Here is a 16,733-nt window from a genome sequence, read left to right on the forward strand (position 1 = left end):
TCTAACAAAAAGCAAATTTTCTGGTATTGATTCATACATTTATTCATCAAATATTCATGGCATACCTGCTGTGGAACTGTGTCCAGCTCCTCAAGATAAAAATAAAATAAGACTCAGTCTCTGCTTGAAAAGGCTCACAGTCCAGTGAGACTACTGACCTATTCAAAGTATAACAATATCACTTGCGTAAATGTATATATGTAAAATTTCCCTAGTAGTTACTAAACAATAAATAATAAGAGTTCAAGAGTGAAATTACGCTCCTTTCCACGATACTGAATTTTTACCCATAGTGGCCTCTGTTTCTAAGTTATTCATAGCTACTAAAATCAGAGAGTTAAATTTAACTGCTTTCTAGTTACTGTATGTACTTTAGCTCTACTTAATAAATATAAATACCTTTGAAGTCAAACAGTGAGGCCCTGGATAACTCTATCATAATTATGGGCACATAAATTGTGATCAACAAATATTCATATTTTAAAAATCTGAGCTGTTCTTTAATACTCTGATGTGTAGATACCAGATTACTCAAAGCTTGGTGAAAAATCTGATATCTATAGAATCTTTTTCTTTCTTTCTCTCCTTCTCTCTCTCCTTCTTTCCTTCCTTCAACAAACTGAATAAAGGTCACATCTGTGACAGAGAAGCACAGAAAATTTCTACCAAATCACACATACACACAAAAGAGGAAAAGGCTTCAAGGATATTTCTAGCATTAAAAACACCCTCAAGGGGAAAGAGAAGCTCACTTTTATGCTTCAGAGCAAACACTCAAAGACAAAGCAAAATACAAAAAATGTTTCAAATAATTACACACACAACTGAAAAGTATCAAAAATGCAATTTAATGGCAAATTTTCCCAGAGAAAAGTCATATTTTCAGGCATGTTCCATTTGTGCATACTGATGGTAAACAGTTTCATCATTATTTTAGTGAACAGGTGACAGAAATCATGGGTGAGGAGACAATGGGTCATGAGCTTGAGCCATTTTTTTTTCCATAGGTACAAGTATCTATCTATGTGAGAGTCAGTCAAGAAAATGAATTTAATTACATATTAATGTGTCCTTATTGTAAATTTATTTCCATCTTTTTTTGCAAACTAACAAAGCAATGAGTTTCTTGTCCAAACAGTGAGCTTAGTGGACACTCCTGGATGGTGTGTATAGTAGCATGGTTCTAACAGTGTCAGTTCTCTCTGTGCTTTTTTAAAAAATTTTCCACAAAATATTTTATACAAGTTTACATAAAATGATGTTAAGAAACATTAGATTTGCAATTACATACAATAGAACCATTTACATAGCTTATTTTTTTGTATAGGCACGTCTTCCTTTTTCCTTCAGAACACAGGGCCCTGGGAGGCTGACATGCCCCCAACCAAGTTATACCTAAGATTTAATACTTTTTTCCCTTTCTTTTGCACTACAACTGTATACATATTATTGAATATTAATTTCCTACTTAAGAAGCATCAGAGTTTTCCACTTATTATTTATCTGCCTAAATTCAAGATGGCTTCCAACTTGTCTTAGAATTAATTTCACTCTCTTGTGATAACAGAAAGGTCCTGACTTCAAGTTAGAATAAAAGGGGCCACTCTAAAATATCAGTGGAGAGCTAGAGAGAATAGTTCATATTTTTTTTTTGGAGAGAATACAGTTTCTCCAATAAAGAAAATGTGTCTTCATATCTGAAATCTCATCAGTAAGAGAGCCCAGGATGTAAACCAACATCTCTCTCCATTTCCACCTGGCTCCTGTCTCCCTGGCTTTTAAATTCTCCCAGTCAGTCCTCCTAAACATTACTGTCTTTACAACAGCTTTATTTTCTATTTCTCCACATACAGATTTTCTAGAATCAAGTGCTTCCCCTCTGCTCTAATTCCACTGGTTTTAGTAGCTGAGGTTCTTTGGGAGCCACACATTTTGGGAGACAAGGGCAGGGTAAATCTTTGGAGCCCTTTTTTTGTTGTTGTTTTTATGGCTCTCTTATTTAATATCTGTAAATTAATACATCCTCCTCCCATGATCCCTGTAATAATATGCCTTTTTACATCTGAAATCAAATAATTAAATTCCTTCCATCAGTCCCTGCTGCATTCTGAAACTCAGTCCTCATGTTGGATATTATAAATTGAACTTCTAACCCCAAAATAAAACAACATAAAAGCTTAATTAACTAGTGTAATTTAAGATGGTTTATTTGTCTTTAATATGGTGTTTAAAATGATTATATTTTCAGAAATGAAACATAGGAAACATTTTGTTCAAAAACAGACTGACAGTGTGAGATGTGAGTATATATTGGTGAATTGTACATTGTCTCTCTCTATATAAATTTACCAGCATATATACATGCATACATGTATATGTATACATACACATATGTACATATACATATATATGTATACACACACATACATATACATATATATGTATACATACACATACATATATACATACATGTATGCATGTATATATCTGTAAATAAATTGATGCCCAATCATTGACTCTCTTCCAGACATTGACTTTAGTGACTATCTTAGAATCTCTTTATGGCAGGACTCCATCTGATTCCATCTGATTGGAACAACAAGCTTGGAGGTTTATCTAGAGCTATATTTTCCTAGTAGGTTCACTTTGTACTTGAACTTAATGTTTCTTTGGAATAGTTGGTCAGGGTCCAGCATAGACAACAGTAGGGAGCACACCAGGAAAATTCTATTCTTGGTATCATGATCCCTTGATGATACACCAATGATTAAGGTAGAAAGAACATCTCTTCAACATCCTTACTTTAGTATTACTTCCCCTCCTTCTCTTATGCAATAATTTATAAACTATTGGTCAAATAAATATGTGTTCCCATTACTTCCTTCCTTCCCCTGCCTTAACGTTTGCATCGCGAGCCAATTCATAGACGATAGAGTCCCAGTCATAGCCTTCTGCACCTCTTTCCCAGCCTCCTCCTCTCTTTTAGTGTTCTGGCTTCAAGAAACCAGATCTTTGAAAGTTCCCACAACACCTCAAGAAAACTCCTTAGGGTACCCACAGAGACCTCATTCTGAACCACAGAAAAATAGAATTGGTGAATCTAATCAGGCAAGTAGATGAATGAGACTTCAGTCCTTTGTCTAACAAGCCCACCTGGGGTTTTCTCTGTCTTTCTTGACCCACAATACTGAGGTCCTTAACTTCCAGAGCACTGTTTCAAGTTTGTTTCTCTGTGTTATTGGAGAAGGGAACCAGAACTCAGGAAACTTCATGACACTGGTGTGCACATGCCTCTGAGGAAATAGGGTAAATAATGCAACTCTTAGATTCTGTTCTTTTTCCATTGGAAAAAAACAGAATGCTATTAAGTAGCAATGAGTGGTGCATGAAAAAAGATTGCATGACCAATCCTTGTGACCCTTTGATGACAATGAAGTAGCCAATTAAGAATGAGTTTGCTCCGGGAAGTATTATAGAAACCATAAAACTGACAGTGTGTCAAGCCTCCCTAGACTCAGCTCTTTTCTGGTGCCCGTTGTTACATCTTCCCCTTTGTTCTCATTTGTCTCCCAAAAAGTGTCTGCCCAGTTGTGAGAGCCACTCTCTTGGAGACTTACACCTAGCAAATGTAGGAGGTCTGGGAGGCACCTTGTGAGAGGAAGACCCAGGTCCCACGTCCATGGCCTGAGATGTTACCCTGTGCAGCCAAGACAAACCAGTGAGGAATATAACACACCAGGGGAAAATATGACTTTGGGATCCAGCAGACTTCAGTTCAAATTGTGGCTTCCTTTTTCAGGTTGTGTTCCTTTGATAATTTTTCTGAATTCATCTTGGGGTTCAATATTATTCATCTGTAAAAGAAGGATAATAATATCTTAGTATTATTTTTTTGAGAAGTATAATACTGGGTATGATGTTTTTGTGTATTATAAAAGTTCAGTGAACAGCCTATTAAATAATGCTACCATCATTTAATAAATATGACTATACTTGCTCTCTGTCCTTTATCTCTGTCCTTTCTATTCTCTGATCCATTACTACCATGGTCTGAAGAAAACAGAAGAAGGTCAACCACAGAATTCTGTCCCAATTCATTTATGCTTTGAAATAGCAAAAGACACTATCAAAGAAGATTTCTTTGCTCAGAGTGAACTTTGCCCTTGCTAAAAAAACCCAAAGATTAAATTATTGAAGAAAGAGATCTTCTTCATTAACCAACATAGGGAAGAAGAGACTCTTCTTTCTTTGTGTAGAAAAGGAGACAATGCTCCATTTTTATCATAAACCAAGTGCTTTGCTAAAGGGCCACTTATTTTGCTCTCATAAAAATGCTCTGTTCTCCTCCATCTCTTTCCTCTTCCAGGCTTCTTTTCTAGGTGTACTTCTTATGTCATACCTTCAATCCCATTATGTGACCAAGGGCTCTAACTCTAATTAGTGTTCCCCCTTTCCCCTGGGAGCAAAGATTCATAAGTTTCAAATATGAAAGGAGAAACCTAAATGGGGAAACAATGCATAAATTTTAATTTTTTCACTGTAAAAGTATTTTCCTTTCCCATTCACCCCTCCACAGAGTATGTGTTTTTCTGTTCCATTGTATTTCAAGTTTAGTCCAAATAAATTATTGAAGAGAGAAATGTTAGAAAATGTGGATTCCTGGTTTCACTCTGGCACTCGTTTGATTTGTCACTACTTTCTGTCAACAGCAGAGTTGGTCGGTAGAGATGAGAATCTTAAAAATTAATGAGGGCATAAGATCTGAATTTTCACTAGATCCTATTTAATTTTGAGTAAAAATCATCAAAGAAAGCTTTGATTAGCAAACTCCTATGGAGTTTGTTGAGATATGGAGCCAGTGTTGAGATAATAAAAAATAGAGTTGTATATTCAGGACTCAATTTGGGAATAAAATGCCCATCTCTAGAGTTCTTACAATGATGGTGTCTGGCTCAGTCTTATCCTGTTTATTTCTGGCCTTCACAAGGACACCTATGTTCATGCCAAAAATACAACTAAACCATAATGTGGGAATCAAAATCATAAACACAACATTCTCTCAAAGAGCACCTGTTCCCTGGAGAATTGACATCAAACTAACATCAACCCCCACTGGAGGCTGATTCCCTGATGCCCAGGCAAACCTGATACAGGAACAAGGAACAGTCTGCTGGCTCGGAATCTGGGCTTCTTTAGCATTCTCCTTATAGAATGGATAATTCAGAACATCTTGACATGTTTCATTGCAATGGCCAGACTGGAAAAATATCCTTTTCCATGGAAATTAAAATTCCCAACAAAAAAAATATACAAATTTAGTATTTAAACCATTTTCACCAATGCAAGAGAATTCTTTCCTTATTATGAAATCAAATTCCTCAAACGAAGGGAGATGCACTAGCCAGTACTGAATGTAGAGGTAATCTTCTTTCTTGACATTCTTATTTGGAGTGTTTTTAGTGGTCTGTCTGCCTGCTCCTAGCCATCAAAAAAAAAAAAAAAAAAAGTGCTAATATGGGGGCAGGGGAGATGGGGCAAATTGGAATTGGAAACTAGGAATTATGGTACGGTTCAAATCCACCCCAGGTTATTATGGAATGAAAAGTTTCATCATCTGACAACTGTTAAGGAGTTTTAAAAGAGCTAGTGGCTGCTTTCCAAGTAAAATATTATTGAAAATATATACAGAGAAATGTCAACCTAATGGAATTTCTAAAGACAATGTTGGTGCAACATGGTTGCAGGCCAAGAGTACAGGTCCCTGATGATGAAATAAAGGGAGCCTACAAGAGCTGTCAATCAAATAGGCCCCAGTTCTATTCACAGGGCTACTACTTAATCCCAGATTCAGCACCCTGGAGGCACTGGTGAACACCAATGTCCTCACTTCCCAGCACACTGTTGGTTGTAAGAAAGAGGTACTAACTCTTTAGCCAACCCATTTTCCTTTTCTAACCAACCTTATAACAGACTTGAAATGAGAAGGAAGCAGGGGTGGGTACCAGTATGGAGGTAGCTTTTCCAACTGGCCTCTCGTGCTACTTAGATGTATATCCAAAGAAGGCAAAATGCACAGACTTTGAATCTCTGGGTTCACAGATGAATTCTAGATAATTCCAAAGATTTGGCCAGATTCCTCTAAAAGTTCTGGTTATTGATGACCATAAACCTTGCAGATATCTGTGGTCAGGGTCCCATAGTTTTCATGGGTTCTGACCTGATGAGCTGTGCAGCTGTCCCCTAGATACCCATTCCTATGAAAAAAATATCCTACTAGAAATACTGAAATAAATCCTCTCAGCAAGGATCTGTGGCCCCATGGAAAGTAATCTGGGGTTGCTTGCAAATGAATCCTCAAGTCCTAGAAGGCAAAGATACTATATTGTACATTTTTGAACATTCCTAAACCGTCCTAGAATTTGGTACAGTGGTCTGGGAAAATGGGTGTATGATACATGAATCCATGCTACACATATTTATTCGACCCAACAACCAAGTTCTGAAAAATTCTGGGGAAATATACCAAAACCAACATGAGATTAAAATTAGGTAATAGTAATATGGGGAAAACAAGTTGCCACTCTGTACAATTTGAGGAAACAAATTAATTCACTTCAGAAAAATAATCATTCTTCACCTCTCATAGGTGGAATTAAAGAAACAAAACAGAGGATCATAGGGAAAGAGAAGAAAAATAAAGCGAGACAAAATCAGAGAGGGAGACAAACCCTAAGAGACTCTTAATCATAGGAAACAAACTGAGGGTTGCCGGAGAGGAGGGGGTGGGGGATGGGCTCACTGGGTGACGGACACTAAGGAGGGCGCGTGAGGTAATGAGCACTGGGTGTTACCTAAGAGTGATGAATCACTGACCTCTACCTCTGAAACTGATAATACATTTGATGTATTAAGTTTCAAATATGAAAGGAGAAACCTAAATGGGGAAACAATGCATAAATTTTAATTGAAATTAATTGAATTTAAATTTTAGAAATTTCAAAAAAATCATCAGTCTACTGAACCCAGAAGAGAACAATAGGCGATACCGCAGCTATGAATCCAGGGCAATGACAAAATAGGAGATTTCATCACTGAAGCATAAGAGGAGGGTCCCACGGGAGTTTAGCACCAGCATTATAATCTGAAGCCAAACTTCATCCATCCTTCCAGATTGGACCATCTTCCTCCAGCACGATCCGAGAGGGTATTACTTCCTCTGCTTTCTATGTCTTCTGATTAGTTCCCAGAGTAAGTGGCTCCACCAAACCATCAATTTTAATCAAAGGCTTTTGCCTTGAAACAAATAAGAGCTCCATCATTTTCACATACGACACCAAGCCAAGAGGAGACAAGAAGGGGTGGTGTGACTATGGAGCAAAATGTACGTATTATATGCTTTTTTCCAGTAACAAAGGAAAATTGAGCATAAAATAGTTATGAGTCACTGATGATATATAACCCTGAAACTCCCATTACCTAGGAAAAAGAAGCATTGAACTGCATATTATCATGAACGTCTGTTTTGTTCATCCATATAGGAAAATGCTTTTGAATACAGCATCATCAGTGATTGGCAGAGAATAATTATATTGTTCCTGCATAGTTTTGAAAAGATTAAAAGGTAGATTAAAAAATAATTTAAAGGTAATAGTGTACCTAGTTGTTTCTCTTCAATTTGTGTAAATAATCAGTAACCAGAATGGAAAAAAGAAAAAAGCTCTCTTTGATAATACACATTGTTATGCAGGGTGTCTGTCATTTCAGTATAATCAGATGAATTTTTGTTTGCAAATTATAAATTATTCAGAAAGCTTCTTATTACAGTTATGTGGCTGTTTACTGGGGGAGGGAGGGAGCGCGTCCTTCATTTTCCTGATGTACACTCTAAAAACGGAGACGAAAATAAAGTGTTTGGCACATTTAGTGGGAGTGCCTGTTCCAAGCTACATACAAAGGGAAGACAAATGCAATAATTACGCTGCATTTATGAAACCAGAATATAATCGCATCGGGGGCTTTTGCAGCCGGTTCTTCATATGTAACTCTTGTTGCACAACAGACTCCAGATAGCGTGCTCAGAGACTCGCCTTCGGAGGCAGGGTCAACGTCCTTTCTGAAGGTCACAATACAGATCTGACAGGAACAAGTACAATGTCCAAAGGCAAACTGCCACTTTGAGAAGCAATCAGGCAGTTTCCACGGGGCTGATTGCCTCCAACTCCACCTCGAGGCAATTAACAAAGTGGCAGCCAGGTCTTGATTAATCAGCAGAGGCACTAATGAACCAGCCTTGCCTGAGGTTTCCTGCGCTCTCTGATTCCTAACTGCCTCTTTAGTGAATGACTTGGGGCCTCAAGTGAGCCTCATGCCAGCAGCCCCGATTCCGCTTGGGCACAGACTCTGATGACAGAGGAGAAAGTCCTGCTAAGTGGTGTGTTCATGTTTGTTGTCTCTCAAAATCAACCTCATATAAATATTTGACTTGGGAGAGTGAAATGCAGGAAGATGGGGTTAGGGTTTGGGCCAAGTACCTGATTTGTTCTATGACTGTGTTCCATGGCAGAGGACCTATGAGAATCACAAAGACTAACTCGCTAGCTGACCCTTGAACAACATGGGGGTGAGGGGGGCTGACCTCATGCACAGTAGAAAACCTGGACTCCCCCAAAACTTAATAGGCTCCTGTTGACCGGAAGCCTCACTGAAAACACGAACAGCAGATGAACGCATATTCTGAAAGCTATATGTACTATGTACTGCATTCTAACAGTAAAACAAGCTAGAGAAAAGAAAATGATATGAAAATCATAAGGAAGAGGCTATACATTTACGATAGTGTAAAAATAATCCACATATAAGTGGGCCTGGGTGATTCAAGCTCATGTTGTTCAAGTATCAAATGTATGCACTAATGCATACAGCGGTAATTCTAAGCGCAGCTCTGAACACAGTTTGGGCACACAGCAGGCTCCCAGAACACAATAGCAAAATTTGTCTCAACATGTGCTTCACTGGCTTTCTAAGCATGGCAAGGGATTAGAAAGTGGAAGATGACTGTTATCATGGATTGGGCACTCTAGAACACAGCCTGAGACAGCATCCCAGAGTGAGTCTTGGATTTAGAAGATAATTCCTGGGAAAGGAGCAAGGAAAGGAGACAGGAGAGGGAAGCACAACAAAAGTTTGTATCATCAGCTAAGGTGCCACGGTGCGCAACTGAAGCTTCATCCCACCAGAGCTGAGAATACTGGTGAGGACATGCATGTCGCAGTTATCCCCAGGGGAGGATTGCTGGGTGTCAATCTCCCGGCTCCTTCAGTCACTGATCAGGAGCTCCTGGGGTGGAGGTGGAAAGCCATCTCCTACCATGCTGACTTGCTACACACATGGGCAGGGCTGTCACCACAGCAAAACCTCAGGCAAATGCACTGGAAGTTGGTTGGACAAAGAGAATATAGTCAGGCACCACAAAGTCTGTTTCCACTACAAAACCAGTGATTATCTACATTTAAAAAGCATTTATCTTCCCAATTGTCCCTAATCCCTTGGATTAAATCCATATTGGTTTCTAAGCACTCTCTGAGTGGTAGCTGAGTCCACAGGAACAAGTTGTTTGTGATTTTAAAGTATCTCCCTCCCCCAAAAAAGATAAAAAAATAAATGTCTAAGCATTTCCCTAGGTAATCCACAAAGTACACTCACTCATGGCCCTAGATATTTGAGATGGATGGCAGATCGTTTAATGTATGCTCGCAATAACTTTAATAGTCTTGGTTCAGGCTACTATAGATAAATTTTATGGTAGCAGATCCCTGGCCAAGTCACATAAGCAAGCAGGTTATCACAGGTGGACCAAGACCATTTGGTCTCTGCTTGGACCGGACGGTCTGGACACATACATAAGTGTCCATGGTGGACAGTCCTTGTGGACACCGCCATGTTTGGCCCAATATATGCAAACCTGACCAAGTACGAACTCTCCATGTAAATCAACACTTCAAATATCAGTGATGAAGAGCATCCCATTGCTCACAATTCTATTTAGGACAGTAAAATAGTTCATAGGAAACCATTACTTGCTGTTATAAACCAATTATTTCATAATATTTTCTACTGTGTACGATTTTACAAACAAGGCTTATATCACATGTGTAGTATGTCAAAGCTGTATGTGGAAATAAATTATGAAATTCACAGTGAACATCTAACTGATGTCAGTCATCAGAACCAAAAGAAACTACAGGAAGTGATGCCTCATACTTTCCATTAATTATTGCTTTTGAAGTTGGAATTGGACTCAGTGTTTTTCACTTCCTGTTCTTAATTGTTGTTTAGAGATGCTGAGGGCAATTAAACAGCTCTTGCATTTCATTCTGGAAGGGGCTAGATTGGGTAGTAGTTAAAATGTTAGGATCCCTTAAACAAATAGCTTCCTGTTTGTGTCCCATCAGGATGCAAGTACAAGTCTGAATCTATAAAGATCTTGGTAGTCGGTATCCTAGCTGCCTAATTGACTCTCTCTCTCCATATGCTGCAAGCAAATAATTAGAACAAACAAAACATGTAACATTTTTACCTCCAAACCACCTGCTTCCTGAGCCTCCCTAAGTCTTCCTTGAGCGGTTGGATAAAGGAAGCACTTCGAAGTTGAGGGACTTCCAGGATCAAACAGGTTAAAAAGAAGCTCCTGCCACAAAGTCTAGAAAGAGAAATAAGACCATTTCTCAACAATTCAAATACCCACTACCTCTGCCTACATTGTCCATGTAAATTACTTACAAAATGTGATTGCTTTGAACTTTCTTGGAATTGTTTAGATAAAGGGTGGATTTCTAAAGGAAAAAAAATTATACCTCAAATGCTTCACTTTATATCTTGAAGAGTTGATGAGTATAAATGTGGTCACATACTCTGCAACTCCCAGTTTGGATGCCCTGTACCCTGTCGCATGAAGTTCAGACTACTGCACATTTTCACTTCCTAAATGTTGCTATGGATTTCCAGGGAGGGGTCCTGCGATGTAACTGAATATCTTGAGGACACAGATGCTGCATATGGTGGCAGAGAATGTAGACTGCTGACCTCCAGGGAAGCCATTTCTGGGTGTGGTCGTGCAAAATTTATATACTTTCCTGCAGATAGCATTACAGTGTTGTGATGGAATAAGGACTTTTTCTCACCAAGAAGCCCTTGGAAATACTAGTGAGATATTTACAACCAATTATGATGTGGACCTGGGTTTATTGAAATGCTTTTTTGCCTAGTGCTTTGGCTGGATTCTAGGTCCCAGTTCTGGCCATAGTACCTTGAAGTAGTTTCAGTGGTGTCTCCCAAAAATTCACCTTGAACCAAAAAAGTCAGATTGTGAACCTTATATGAAAATAAGGTCTTTGCAGATATAATTAGTTGAGGAAAAAGTTGAGATCATACTGGATTGGAGGAAATCCTAAATCCAATGACTATTGCCCTTATTAAGAAGAGGAGAAAACACACAGAAGGAAGAAGGCGATGTGAAGATGGGGAGTCTCCATCCTCCATCTGGAGTTTGGAGTGATAAAGCTACAAGCCAAGGAATGGCAGGGACTGCTGGAACCACCAGAAGTTAGAAGAGGCAAGGAAGGATTCTTCCTTCCAGGCTTCAGAAGGATCATGGCCTTGGCAACACCTTGATTTTGAACTTCTGGCCTTGAGGATCTTCTCAGTTCCTTAGCATCTTTGGAAGATTCACTAATGATATAAAAAGAATTTGCCATAAATTGTATTATCATGATTTCTTATGAGGAATATTTTGAAAACAGAAGGGGAAATGTAAAGAAATTTTAATCATTTAAAATAGACAAATGATAAATTTTTAAATTTCTTTTCAGTGGGAGCCAAACATTCGTATTTATTAAGGGTTATTAATAGAACATTGATGATTTAGTGAATTTTTTTTTCATTTTCTTGTTTGGGGGTAACACCCCTTCCCATATGCTCTATTGAATGGCCTTCTAGGCTTAACTTTTGTGCTTCTATTGCTCTTTCATTGGAAGAAATTAGCAGGCCTTTCACATTTTCTGAAGGAATCATCCGCTAGGGTCCATAGGAAAAGTAATGGCTTAGAAACCGTGATGAATGCCAGTTCTCCCAGGGCACATCAGCTCTAAGTGTGCCTGTGTGTGCATGGGGAAAATGGCAGATTTGAATAAACACCCTGAAACATTTTGATAGAATTCCAGAATCTGCATTTATCATGTGCTTTATTTGTGCTTGATCCAGCTCTTCCAATAATGAAGTTAACCCCTTCACTAATGGCATTAGGGAGAAAAGGTTCTGTTAAAAATGGTCCAGTTGTATTCAGTCAAAAATGATTTATTCAGCTCTTTGGACAAAGCACGATATAGACATTGAGGTAAATGCAGAAATGATTTCCTGCTCTCAAGGATCTTATATAGTAGCCAAACGGAAAGAAAAGTAAACAATAAAACGTAATGTGAAAATGGGTCATAAAGTAATCTTACAGGGCATCCCAACATTTATAAATGTCTGGGCATAACTTGAAGACAGGAGAGCCATTCTGCCAGGAATCCAGTTGCATGCATGGCTAAAAAGCATTTAGCATAATAATAATAATAATCTCAAGAAAAAGGGACAAAACACACCAGTTTGGAGCACCTGGGTGGCTCAGTTGGTTAAGCATCTGACTATTGATTTTGACTCAGGTCATGAGCACTGGGTGTGGAGCATACTTAAGATTCTCTCTCCTTTTCTGGCCCTCCCCCACCTTTCTCACTCCCTCTCTTTCTCTCTCTTTCCCTAAAACAAAACAAAACATAAAATGTACAAGCTTGATCTGAAAACAAAACCCGGGGATCAAGCTTTACTTGCTATAAATAAAGTTCAAGGAACTGGTTCAAATTATCACAAAATCCAGAAATGTGCGGATTGCTTATACAAAACGTGAAATATTACAAAACAATGTATATGGAATAATCCAATTTATTAAAGACTAGCATATACACATTTTGTCTGGCCCTCTGTTCTTACATTGTCCATCTGTCTGTCTCTTAGATATGACCCAGGAAAAATAAGGAAAAGAAGTGGGTGGGATTGGGGATATTCTTTATGTCATACTTTTGCATGTCTTTGTTGACAATTTTCCTGTAAATATAATGTATATCAAAAGGTGAAAACTTAAGCCATTTACGTTTCATTTTAAACAAAAATTGTAAGGATTGTTTAATAGGCCATTCTATGAATGTCTCACAATTTATGTCAATATTTCCCCATTGAAAGCCTTTAGACTGCACCTTGTTCCTTTTAGCAACCGTATTTATTATCTCTATCGATTCTCTAATTTAGAGTCTTTTTGTGTCACTTTCTCTTTTATCTACTGTATTCGTTCCACAGTGCCATAAATCGCTAAGCCTACTTCAACATAAGCCAGGACACTCAGTGTCTGCTAGTGAAAGAATTAATATTAATGAATAAGAAATCCTAGTACTGACCCTGAGGGCACCAGTGAGAGAGTAGGCTTCAATAACAGCTTCAGTAAGTCTATGATATATAAACATCAAGTTGGACTAATGTCCATAAACAAGAAAAAGCATTAATTTGAGTTTCATTTGTACTTACCACAAAGAAAAAACATTTATCAGCTTAAGTAAAAGGGTCTGTGACTTTCCAGCTATTCTCTTTGTGTAAACATGTTAAATATGGCAGGCTTTTGAAATTAGCTACCAAAAAAGAATAAGCAATTCCTTTAACATGAATTTCCAAGCGTTTATTTAGCATTTCTTTATACCAAGAAATAGGCTTCATGCAGAGGGGATAGAGACACAAATGAACAAGACATTCTTTCATCATAAGAGGCTCCTTGTCTAGCAAGGAAGATAAAAAAGCAACGTGTTTTGAAAAAAAAAAATGTTAGTGGATTGTTGGTACTTTTCAGGCATTGTTCTACATGCTAATGTGATCCAGGCATGTTCAACTTGATACATATCCTCAATGTCAACACATAGCTACAATGTCAATGTAGTTCCCCTGATATGATATGATGACAGGATCCTTTACCTTATGAAAATTAATAAAACTAACCTCATTTAAAATGGACCTGGAGAAGAAGATGGAGCTCTCACACCCCAACATTCCTGGCAGCCCTTCAAAAAACTAATAGGAAGAGATCTGTTCTCCTCAACTAGACACCTATACTTGACTACCCCAGTAGGAGGAGGAAAGATTTTCCCCTGGCCTGGCAACAGCCCAGCCAATGAGAGAATCTCACATCTCAGCCAATGAAAAGCCACTACACTTCAAACTTCCAGGTTACTCCAATGGGCTTTTTGTTTAAAACAATCCCTTCCAACTCCCTCCTTTCCCTTATAAAAAAACATTCCTCTCCTTTGTTCTCCAGAATTGCCTATGGTTTTTTGTAGTTAGCATGTCCTGAACTGCAATTCTCTGCTATTCCAGAATAAGCTTACTTTGCCGATGAGATAACTGACAATTTTATTTTTAAGGTCAACAAACTTTATGGTATTTTTTCTAAAATACCATAACCTTGGGCTAATCGTGGAAAAAACAGACAAAAAACATGGAAAGCAAACCCAAAATGAGGACTAATCTACAAAATACCTGGCTGTTCCTCTCCAAAAGTATTGAGTTCATGTAAACAAGAAAAATCCTGAGAAATTGTTATAGTCCAGGGAAGACCAGAGAAACATGATGACAAAATGCAATACGGGATCCTGGATAGGTTGGAACATGGCGGTAGGGGGCATGGAAAGGCATTATTGGAAACTCTGATGAAATCAGAGTAAAATCTGAAGTTTAGTTAATAATAAGATACAAATGTCGGTTTCTTAGAGTTGACAGATACATCACAAAAATGCAAGAGAATAACCTTAGGGGCACCTGTAAGCAATGAGGCATATGTAGGAACTGTACTGACAACTATAAGTTTCTAGGTTTTCTCTTCACTTCTATAAAGTTATATATATGTACAAAGACCCAAAGGAAGATCAGTATAACTAATTATACCTGGGGATGCAGGAAAAACTTCACCAATGAGATAAAATTTGAGGGGAGGCTCCAGGGTTCACTAGGGATTGCCACCTACTGAGAGGGTACAAAGGAACAAAAATAGATTAGTGAAAGAACACTGCATGTTTGAGAGACCCACAAGAAATCACGTTGTCTGCAACTTAGGAGTTAGGGTGCTCAAAGCCAATTTACACATCAGACCCAGAACCAAGAGCCAAGAGTCCATGATAATTTTAGGGACCCATAAAATGTCCTAATTTCGTTGAAAATTTAAAAAAAAAAAACACTTTTAGATCTATGAACATGTTTTAATATATATATATTTTAATATAACTGCCTTTATAACAATGTAGTAAAAAAATATTATTATTATTATTATTATTATTTTTTAATTACAGAAGAGACCTAAAAAATTCATGATGTGTCCTGGTAGTATTTATGTGTATCATTGTACATTAAGAGCCCTGCCTTTTTCCAGAATAAAAAAAGCAAACCTTTAGGTCAATGAAAATGTTTTAATATATAATTGCAACACATTTGGCTTTAAGAGTTATAAGGTATAATTTTTGATATATTTTTTTGAGGAAGGTGCCCATATCTGTGAAGTGCAAAGGACCCACAAAAGCAAGAATGTGTCTTTGATAGTATTTCATGTATACCACTCTTTATGGACAAGCCAGCCTGGTAATATTAAATTCAGATTGAATTAAGTCAACCTAATGAGATATTTTAGTTGGTAATGGAAATATAAATGTAACACAACTAAGTAAATCATGTTCAATTTTGAGAAATCAGATCTAACGAACATCATATATATGAAACATATAGAGAGAGCATATATCAAATATATATAAATAAAATATGAATTTTAAGGAACTTCTCTATTCTTTATATTATCCCCTTTTCTTTGACTATTCTTCTAATCCTCATTTTAATTATTCTATGCCTCTTTCTTTACATAGCCACCTTAAAAATAAGGAGGTAGTTAAGGATTTAAAATTAAATGAATATGTGAGCAATTTGCTTGATTTAAACTAACTTGTATCTAATTTATTAATCAGTAAACACTAACACACTTAAATATGTATAAGGGTTAAGAGAAGAATCTAAATTAGTTTACATAATTTAATCTTTCCATTTACTTGTTCATGCGCAGAAAGCTAATACTAACCCCAGTTATGTAACTCCCTTCACTAAGGAAAATAAAGATTATGCATTCTGTGTTAATCACACATGCCCTTAAATTATGGTCTGAAAACACTGACACCTCCCAATGTATGTGTGAAGTGGAGAATTTTACCATACTGTTACTGGTTTCTGTGCTAGCTTATATAAAGCAGACTTCATTATTTTTAAATAACTTTATTTCTATCTCACTTAGAACTTCTACCTCTCCTTATTTTTCTAAAGTGAAGTACCTGGCACCTCAAAGTTGGTCCTACAAATAGAATTAACAGATAAAAATGTGTAGGGAAGGTTCTATGGGTCCTTCCATCTTCTCTAAACACACACACACACACACACACACACACACACACTTACTTCTTTTTGCTAAGGTATTGTCTCCAATTAAGATGAAAGTACTGCTTCTAAGGGAAAATATCCATCCTCAATATTTTGATCCCCCCCCCTTTCAGTATAAATATAGTCATGCTTTTTCTTGTAAAAATGAGAAAATTTCTTTGTGACTGACCTAAAGACGATGTTAGGTA

This window comes from Neovison vison, chromosome 3 (assembly GCF_020171115.1).
Source record: "Neovison vison isolate M4711 chromosome 3, ASM_NN_V1, whole genome shotgun sequence".
NCBI lineage: Eukaryota > Metazoa > Chordata > Mammalia > Carnivora > Mustelidae > Neogale > Neogale vison.